The sequence below is a fragment of the Lynx rufus genome, unplaced genomic scaffold (assembly GCF_022079265.1).
Source record: "Lynx rufus isolate CCGP_SWC_20201006 ecotype Redwood Valley unplaced genomic scaffold, mLynRuf1.p SCAF_23, whole genome shotgun sequence".
NCBI lineage: Eukaryota > Metazoa > Chordata > Mammalia > Carnivora > Felidae > Lynx > Lynx rufus.
The window spans coordinates 16,232,638-16,242,893 of record NW_025814838.1 but is presented as its reverse complement, the minus strand read 5'-3'; positions in this window follow the sequence as shown (position 1 = coordinate 16,242,893).

Sequence of the window (10,256 nt, the reverse complement as noted above, 5' to 3'; positions counted from 1 at the left end):
ACCTCCACCGTGTTATGCCGCCACCGCCTCTGCGGTGCCCGCTTCAAAGGAGGCCTGTGTGCCCATCGAGCAGTCCCCCCCACCCCACCCCCTTCTCCCCAGATCCCTGAGAGCGAGGCGCACCTGAGAGGGAGCCCCTGCTTGCAGTCCTGCCCTGCTAGGGCGTGAGGGTTCCCTGCCTGCTTCTCAGTGCCCTATCAGGATGACCCCTTATTGGGACAGCAGGCCACACACCCCTTGGGAAGGCCAGTTCTCAGACTCACAACCTCGGCTGATGGGTCTCCTTTATCTTCTGAGACCACCAACAGCACTCACTCCCGCCCTCCAACCCTACACACCCTGCGGGGCCTAAACCCGCCAGCCACGTGGTGGTGGTGGGGGGGGAAGGAGTGGGGGTGCCAGCCTGGACGCCCCCCACTCAGGCTATCCTGGCCTCCGCTCCCCACGGGTGCCCACACCCCTGCCTGCTCCCACAGGAGCGCCAGGAATCCCAAGCAGCTTAGTTGGGTGGGGAGGAGGGAAGGACCAGCTGTCTCTGGGACACAGAATTCCTCCCTGGAGCCTGGCTGCAGTCAGTCACATGGCACCGGAGAAGGTAGAGCAAGAGGCTTACAGTCCAGCCCCCAGCCCAATAGAGAGATCAAGAATGTTCTGTGTGTTTTTAGGGGAGGAATAGAAGGACTTCACATAGTTCCTTCGGAATTTTAATTGTGTGCTTTGAACCTGCCTACCATTCCTTCCCCTCCGCCCTCAGCCTTCGTGAGGGGGACACTTGTCAAGAGTGCCCTGGGAACGACGGGAGCAAACAGCCAGGACTTTGTGTGATGGTGACGCACTGGCATTTCTGGGCAAGACAAACACGCAGCCGCCTCCCTCCCAGCGCCTTGTGGCCTGATGCTGGCTGCTGTGTGTGTGGAGGGGGGAGCGTCAGCGGGGAGCCCCCAGGGGGTTGGGTAGGGCCAGCTTGTCCTGTGTCACTGCAGGCGAGTGACCTAGCCTCTCCGTGCCTCAGTTTCCTTGTCTGCAGGAACTCTAAAAGATGAGAGTGGAATGACTTGGGCCAGAGGGGGAGACACCTGGCATCTCACGAGCATCAAAAGGTGATGTTCGATTATTATTACCGACGTATGTTAGCCAAGGAGGAGAAATGCTGTTCCCCGGGCAGCCGCTGGGTGAGTAAGGCTGTGGGGGCCTCTCTTCCTGCGGGACTGGCCTTTGCCAGTAGCCTTGCCAGACCCCTCCGGGACTCTCGGTCCCCCTCATTAATAGCTGGCCTTTACGTGGGAGGCTGTGGTCAGCGGTTCAGACCCTGAAGTCACACAGCAGGGCTGAAGTCCCGTCTCGGCACTTCACTACTGTCTGTGTGACCATGAGCAAGTTTCTTAACGTCTCTGTGCCTCTATTTCCGCTTCCATAAAATGACATAAATAGAACCCATGTTTCAGGGCTGAGCAATGACTAAATGGGACAGCACTTGGAGAAACTGTCTGGGCCAGAGCAGTACTCAATATATGCAAGCTGCCATTTCTTTTCTTTCTTTCTTTCCTTTCTTCCTTTCCTTTCCCTTTCTTTCTTCCCTCCTTCCTTCCTCCTTTTCTTTCTTTCTTCCTTTCCTTTCCCTTTCTTTCTTCCCTCCTTCCTTCTTCCTTTTCTTTCTTCCTTCCTTCCTACCTTCCTTCCTTTCCTTTCCTTTTCCTTCCTCCTTCCTCCTTTTCTCTTTCTTTCTTTCTTTCTTTCTAAGAGGAGTGCTTCGTGGGAAATTTATATTTATATTTATTTTTAAATGTTTATTTATTTTGAGAGAGAGAGAGCGAGCACCAGAGGGGAAGAAAGAGAGAGAGGGAGAGAGAGAGAATCTGAAGCAGGCTCCATGATGTCAGCGGTCAGCCCAGAGCCCGACACAGGGCTTGAATGCACGAACCCTGAGATCATGGCCTGAGCCGAAACCAAGAGTCAGACACTTCACCAACTGAGCCACCCAGAGGCCCTATCTGAAGTACTAGTTTAAACACTGTTTGAGATGTATGATGTATGTTTTCTGCCCATGTCTTGATGCTCGTGTGGGCTCAAGGAACTCCTCCTGGCAATGCTGAGGCTTCCCTGGGGTCCTCACAGAGGGCAGGCTTATTTATGCTGGGGGCACTGAGGAACGGAGAGGTTGGAATGGCCTGGGCTTGGTGTGAGGAGAGAGGAGGGGCCGAGGCTGTGGAGGGAGGTGGGGGCGATCACGCAGGCGTGTGGAGCGCAGTCGGAGGCCTGGGTTTCACTAAAACCGCAGGGGGAGGGACAGCAGACTACTCAGCAATGACAAGCAACCAGCTATGGATGTGCACAAACGGACGAATCTCAAAAGAGTGACGCTGAGCGCAAGAAAGCAAAAAAGAGGGAGAGTACACAGCATACGATTCCACTTGCATAAAATCCTAGAAACCACAAGCTAGTCTACAGTGATAGAAAGCAAATCTGTGCCCCGCCGGTTGAGGGGGAAGGATGACGGTGGGGGGCGGGGGGGCAGCACTTGTCAGGGTGATGGGTTCATTCGCTATCTGGGCCGTGGCTGTGGTTTCTTGGGTAAATACGTGTGTTAAAACTGATCGCGTTGAATTCCCTAAATACAGGCAGCCTGCAACTGCTCACACCCTTCCCTGAGGCTGGGGGAGGCCTCTGGGGGGGACTCAGGGGAGAAGGGAAGAGGCATGGGATGGCTGAACGGACCTGGGGAGGGGTCTGGGTTGGAGCAGCACTTGGAGGAGCTGCCCAGGCCGAGCTAAGGGCGGCTGATCCCCGCGGAGCAGGCGGAGCTCAGCTTGAGGGAACAGGAGTAAGAGGAAACCCCGCAAATTCACTTTTTCAGGAGACGGGTGCACACTTGAAGCCCATTTTTTAAAAAAATCTCACTGGACTCCTCAGGGAGACAGTATGGTCTCCCCCTGGGATGCTGACAGCAAGCTGAGGATCTGAGTCCCACGAAGGCAGGACTTGGCCTGGTGTGGTCCCTACTGGGGCTGCAAGGCCCCGGACAAGTGTTGGCATGACCCAGGTGCTCGGGGAGTAGGTCAAATGAAGATGTGAATGAATGAGTGAGTGAATGAATGAAGACAACCTCCTATGGAGTAAGGCAGCTTCCAAGGGTGGCCCTCCTGTGCATCCTAACTCCCAGCCAACTTCATTCCCAGACCAGATGGTGGTGCAACTCTTGGAGCCTTCAAGGTCACCCTCGGCAAAGACAGACACAGTCTGACCCCTCCACTGTCCTAGGGGGGCAAGAGACACCCTGTGGTTCTAAAGCCTTTGGGATCACCTTTGTTAACCAGAAAATGAAAAATCCCCAGGACTCTTGCATTGCTACTGAGGTTTTACTATACTTTTCCTGGACTCGGCTTTGCCGAAATAGTGAAACAGGACTGGGAAAGAGAATACACGAGAGCGTTCAAGTTCGTAAGCGTCTGGCCTCCTGCAGCTCTAGCCTTTGTGTCTTAGACCCCATGCTCCTTTTAATGCACCCTGAGTGGGAAGCAGACCGCAAGGCTAGTCGCTTTGGGTGTCTGGCCCAATGATAAATGATAAAACGATGCACACGGGGGGAAGCGAGGTGTGGCAGGAAGTCAACAGGACAGGAGCCAAGCCCCGTGGTCCCCACTCCAAATTGGCTTCCTCTGCAGTCGTGTGACCCTACGTGAGGTCCCTTTTCTTCTCTAGCCCCTGGGTCTCAGTTTTGTAGGTTGGATCAAAGGGTTTTTCAGGGAGCGTCAACAACCAAGAAGTAGCAAATCAGCTCCCTAAGTGGTCAGCAGGCAAGATATGGGGTGGGGGTTGGGTGGGGAGCAGGACCAGTATGTGGCAATAGGGAGCAGTGGAGATTGTGTGCTCCCAGCTCGGAATATCAGCCACACAGGGGAATGTGGGTGTGGGGTAGTCAGATAAGCCTGCGTTTAAGTGAAGCCCCCAAAATACATTTTAATGCAGAATTTATTATTTAAATGTTCGTAATGAGTTCAATACAGTTTTGAAGGCTTCCTACAAATCGAGACTTAGGTCCATGCCCATCAGCCTTGTCATCCCCTACATCTGCAATCCTGTCTCCTCTCTTGTGGCCTCTCACTTTGTCTCCAAAGTCTGCTGAATTTCTAGCACAAGCCTGGTCTTCTGAAAGATGCTAAAATGCTGGATTAGTCCACAGGGGCAGGAGAAGGCCTCGATGGTGGGCACACACATGTGCACACACACACACACACACACACACCCCGTTCAGGGAATGGTATGTCCCCTGGAGCCAGGAGGGATGGGGAAAACAAGTCGATCGGGAACCCCCCCCCCGATCTCCCAATTTGTCCCCAGACCTGGCAGGGAGCCAGCACTGGGGGTTGTCTCTGGGATTTCCCGCCCCGGGCTCCCGTGGGGAGACACCCTGCGAGGCTGCGGTCGGCGTGCCAGCTTCTGAGGGCCACACCGGGACCTCACATCACGGGGCTCTGGTGCTGCAAACAGAAGATGGACTGGAAGGCTTACCTCCCCCCCCACCCCCGGTCCAAACGCAACTACCCTTTCTCCTAAAACTCAGCCACAGGCCACAGTCCAAGACGGATATATATACATTTGCATGTGCTTTTTGGCCATTTACGACTCTCTCAAGAAAGTGTTTATGGGACACACGCTATGTGTGGGGACTGAGGGTACAGAGGTGGCTAAAATCTCAGGGTGTCGCTGTTCCTCCAGTACACCTCACGCCCCCTCACTCTGCCAAAACCAATTCTTACAGTTCATCCAAAGCCTCCTGGCACCAAGTCTGACAGTCTGTCTTTTTTTCTTATTAAAATTTTTTTTTAGTAGAATCCGAAGCAGGCTCCAGGCTCCGAGCTGTCAGCACAGAGCCCGATGTGGGGCTCGAACCCATGAGATATGAGATCATGACCTGAGCTCAAGATGGACGTCTAATGGACTGAGCCACCCAGGCACCCCAAAATGTTCTTTTTAAAAAAAATGTTTATATATTTATTTTAACAGAGAGAGAGGGAGAGGCAGTGAGCAAGTACACAAGCAGGGAAGGGGCAGAGAGAGAGAGAGAGGATCCCAAAGAGGTTCTGTGCGGTCAACATGAAGCCAGACTCGGGGCTTGAACTCACGAACCATGACATCAAGACCTGAGCTGAAATCAAGAGAGGATGTTCGATGGACTAAGCCACCCAGGAGCCCCTTATTAAAAAAATTTCATGGGGAGGGTTGATGGGGGGTGGGAGGGAGGGGAGGGTGGGTGATGGGTACTGAGGAGGGCACCTTTTGGGATGAACACTGGGTGTTGTATGGAAACCAATTTGACAATAAATTTCATATATTGAAAAAAAATTTTTTTTTTAAATTTTTTTTCAACGTTTATTTATTTTTGGGACAGAGAGAGACAGAGCACGAATGGGGGAGGGGCAGAGAGAGAGGGAGACACAGAATCGGAAACAGGCTCCAGGCTCTGAGCCATCAGCCCAGAGCCTGACGCGGGGCTCGAACTCCCGGACCGCGAGATCGTGACCTGGCTGAAGTCGGACACTTAACCGACTGCGCCACCCAGGCGCCCCGAAAAAAATTTTTAAAAATTAAAAAAAATAATAAAATCATACCTTCTTATGACGTTAAAAAAATAAAATAAAAAATAAACGTGTTCTTTGCAAAAAAAAAAAAATTTCATGGGGCGCCTGGTGGCTCAGTCGGTTGAGCGTCCAACTTCGGCTCAGGTCACGATCTCACGGTTCACTGAGTTCGAGCCCCACATCAGACTTTCCGCTGGCAGCACAGAGCCTGCTTCGGATCCTCTGTCCCCCTCTCTCTTTGCCCTTCCCTTGCTTGTTCTCTCTCTCTCTCTCTCTCAAAATAAATAAAGGTAAACAAACAAATACATAAAATTTAAACATTTCTGAACAACGAGCACACCCAACATCACTCATCAGCAGGGAAATCAAAACCACAGGGAGGTACAACCTCACCCCCATGAGGATGGGTACCATCAAAACCCCAGAAAATAACAAGTGTTAACCAGGATGTGGAGACATGTGAACCCTTGGGATGGGATTGGTGGTTCCTCAAAAGATTAAAACTAGAATTACCATATGACCTAGTAATCCCTCTCCTGGGCACATATATACCCCCAAACAAGTGAAAGCAGGGTCTCAAAGAGATAGTCGTACACCCACCCACGTTCATTGCTGCGTTACTTATGGCAGCTAAAACACGGAAGCAACCTGAGCCTTCATCGACAGATGGACGCATAAGCAAAATGCGGTCTATACATACAACGGACTGCCATCCGGCCTTTAAGAAGGAGGAAAGTCTACAATGTGCTTCAACACAGATGAACCTCGAGGATATTATAGTAACTGAAAGAAGCCAGTCACAAAAAGACAAATAATGTACAATTCCGCATGTATGAAGTAGACTCGTCAAAATCATAGAGACAGAGAAGCGCCTGGGTGACTCAGTCAGTGAAGCGTCCGACTTTGGCTCGGTCATGATCTCACGGTCCGTGAGTTCAAGCCCCGCGTCGGGCTCTGTGCTGATGGCTCAGATTCGGATTCTGTGTCTCCCTCTCTCTCTCTCTGCTCCTTCCCCATTCGTGCTCTGTCTCTCTCTCTCTCAAAAATAAACATTAAAAAAAATCATAAAGACCGAAAGTAAAATGGTGGCTGTTGGGGGCTGGGGGGGGGGGTGCTGGTGAGTTAGTGTTTGACAGCTATAGAGTTTCAGTTTCACAAACACAAAACCAAAGCACGACTCTTCGGAGAACTGGATGATTCTAGGTATAGAGCAGGAAAAAAAAAATCAAGATGAGCCTAAAACATCTTGTAGGGCCAGAAAGTAAGGAAGTGCTCAAAGATCGGAAGGCGGTGGGGGATGACAAAGGCTCACAAGAACCAACCTGAATGAGCTCCCAGTGGCCAAGGCAGGAACAATTGGAGCGGCACAGTAAATGACGTATTATTAGGTCACAAGCCAAAGCATAAAACCAACATCCCTGAGTGCATGGACCCAAATAAACGATAGGATAAATAAGGCCGAAAGGGCATATTGAGGAAAGAATTACAAATGATGTGTGTAGATACTCTCCCTCCAAGATGGCGGCCTTAGTCCCCCTGCCCTCCAGTGTGGGCTGGGCTTAGAGACTTCTAGAGCATGGGAAGGAAAACGCAGTAACACATGGTGGAGACACCTGGCGGGCACCACCTTCTGCGAGGAACGGAGTCACCATCACCGGAGTCGTCACCCACCACGTGGATGTCGCAAAAGCCCCGATGTGAGGGGACGAGAGAGGCACTCAACCTCAGTGGTCTCTCCCCGCCCCCCAAAACCTGTAATGCCAGACTCGTCGTGAGAAAAACATCAGACAAACCCCAATTCAGGGACATTTGACAAACACCTTCAAATCCCCACAAACACGAGTACTCTTCAAAATCGTCAAGGTTACAAGAAACAGGGACCACCTGAGAAACTGTCACAGAGGGAATTTTAACAACTAAGTGCAATGTGCTCGGGGCGCCTGGGTGATTTTGGTTCAGGTCATGATCTCACAGTCCACGAGTTCAAGCCCTGCGTTGGGCTCTGTGCTGACGGCTCGGAGCCTGGAGCCTGTTTCCGATTCTGTGTCTTCCTCTGTCTCTGCCCCTTCCCACCCCGCCCCCCCCCCCCTCAAAAATAAACATTAAGAAAATTTTTTTTTCAAATGCAAAGTGGTACCCTGGGTCGGATCTAAGGACAACAAAAGTCTGAACCGCAGAAACAAATTCTGGAGTTTAGTTAACAGTAACACACTAATGTTAATTTTTCTAGTTTTGGCAAATGCACCTTAAGGACAGTTAGGTAAGATGTCGCCATCAGGGCAAGGCAGGTGAGGGGTACACGGGAACTCCCTGGGTCCTCTTAGAGACTTTTCTATAAATCCAAAGCTAGCGCAAAGGAAAGTCTATTTATAAAAGCACTTCCTCCTGATTAATAAAGGAACACATGTTCACTGCGGATAATTGTTCATACAAACAAACAAGAAACCAGCGCTTGCTTAGCATTGACCGCGAACATTCCGGTGCGTTTCAATAGTCTTTTTTCCTGTGCACTTTTGGCACAATTGAGGATAGGTTAACACCACCATCTTGTGCTCTGGGCTTTCAGCCTTAGAAGCACATTCCCTCCGTATTCAAGCGTTTCGCATTTGCCGTTGTTTACGTAGCTACACCATATTCCACGCCTTGGCTGTGCCTGCTTGGCTGCTCTCTCTGCCGCTAGATAGAACAATTTTCAGAGGTCTCTTAGAGCAAATTAGCTGTGACGCGTACATCTGGGTCTGCATTTGGGATAGCTTTCTAAAGAGAGTCTTAACAAAGACGTTCGTGAGTGGAAGGGCGTAGGTATTTTTAAGGCTCTTGACATTTGTTGCCAATTTGCTTTCCAAAAGCATGACACTCAAGGGTATCCGGGCCAGCGGGATACTTAGAACACCTGCTTCTAAAGGGCTTTCTTTACCCCCACGCTTGCCTGTCCATCTGCAAGTCCCTGGACACCGTTTCCCCTGGATGTTGTTTGCCCCTCTCGGTGCTCCCCGTGCCCGTGTCCTCTCACCACCGCAGCCTTGAATTCCAGCAGTGCGTCTCTGTCTCACTCTCAGGACCTCCCTACCCTGGCCCGTCTCTTCCGGAGGCTTTGGGTATCTCCCCGGTCCCCAGACGCAGCCTCGGTTAACCTCTCTGTTGAGCTCCGAGACCACATTCCCAACTTCCCTCCCCTCCTGACTCCTCGGCACCAAGGAATTATTTCTAAAACACCAACCTGCTCACTTCACATCCCCACATTAAAGATCCTACGGCCTCCTGCCTGCAGGAGGGCCTCCTTAGATCCATGCATTCAAGGCCTTAAACAGCATCGAAACTCATTAGTAGAAAAAGGGACTCTGTCCTCTTTCAAGCTAGCTTACCTCAAGGACAGTCTCCACAGGATGGTAGGTCGTCTTTAACACCTCTTTAGGACTTGCTGATCTCCTTTCTAGAACAAAAGGAGAGACACCTTGAGACAACATCACCTTGGGCGGACAATACTTCCTGAGCCAACATCATTAGCAATATTTTGTTTTGTTCGACCCTGGGCACAGGCTCCTGTCTGCAGTCATGCCACAAACTTGCCTTTGAAACAAATCTAAGTTGGTTTTTTTCTTTTAAGTGTAACAATCTAAAAGATGGAGTGAATAGGGGCGTCTGGGTGGCTCAGTCGACTGAGCAATCGACGCTTGGTTTTGGCCCAGGTCATGATCTCATGGTCGTGGGATCGAGCCTTGTCGGGCTCCACGCTGAGCAAGGAGCCTGCTTGGGATGCTCTCTCTCCCTCTCCCTCTCCCTCTGCCCCTCTCCCCCACTCCCTCTGTCTCTGAAATTTAAAAAAATTTAAAAAAATTTTTTTAAAAGATGGAGTAACAGTAAGGGTGGTGCTTGGTCACGGCAGACTGAGCAGGTGTTACTTTTACTCCAAGGGTGGTCCTTGGACTATCAACCCCACGCGGCTGTTTGTCAGAACCTCAGGACTCAGGTTCTGCCTCAGACCCACGGCCTCCGAGCCTGCACTTAGCAAGGTCCGCGGGTGATCCGTGCACGCGCACCAAACTCTGGGAAGCACCGACGTGAATAACAAAGCTTGGGAAACACCGGCCCCAGGAAAAAAAGTGGAAACTCTTTCGAGATGATTCCCGCGCCTCTCCAAGGGCTTCTGCGCCTCGGACCATAGCTGCCTGCCTTTATTCAGGCCGTTCATCTCACCAAAAATCCCACCCTCTAACAGGACTGGGTTTTTTTTCCCATTTAATTGAGGTGAATTTCACGTGACATAAAGTTAACCACTTAACGCGAGCAATGCTATGGCATTTAGCACATCTGCAATTTGTGCCACCCCGGTATGTAGTCCCCACACATTGCCATCACTCCCAAATAAAACCCTGTAGCCACGGAGCATCGCTACCCATGCCCCTCTCCCGGGCAACCACCAATTGGCTGTTTTAGGGATTTGCCCATTCTGGACGTCTGCTATCAATGGAATCACACGATACGTGGCCTTTTGTGTCTGGTTTCTTTCACTTACCATGATGTCCCCAAGGCTCATCCGTATTCTAGCAGAGGTCAGCGTTTTAGGTGTCTTATTTTATGCAGAACAAAATTCTATTGCTTGGACAGGGTACCTCTTGTCTATTTATGGACATTTGGGTTGCTTTCACTGTTTAGTTATTGCGATTAACCTACTAT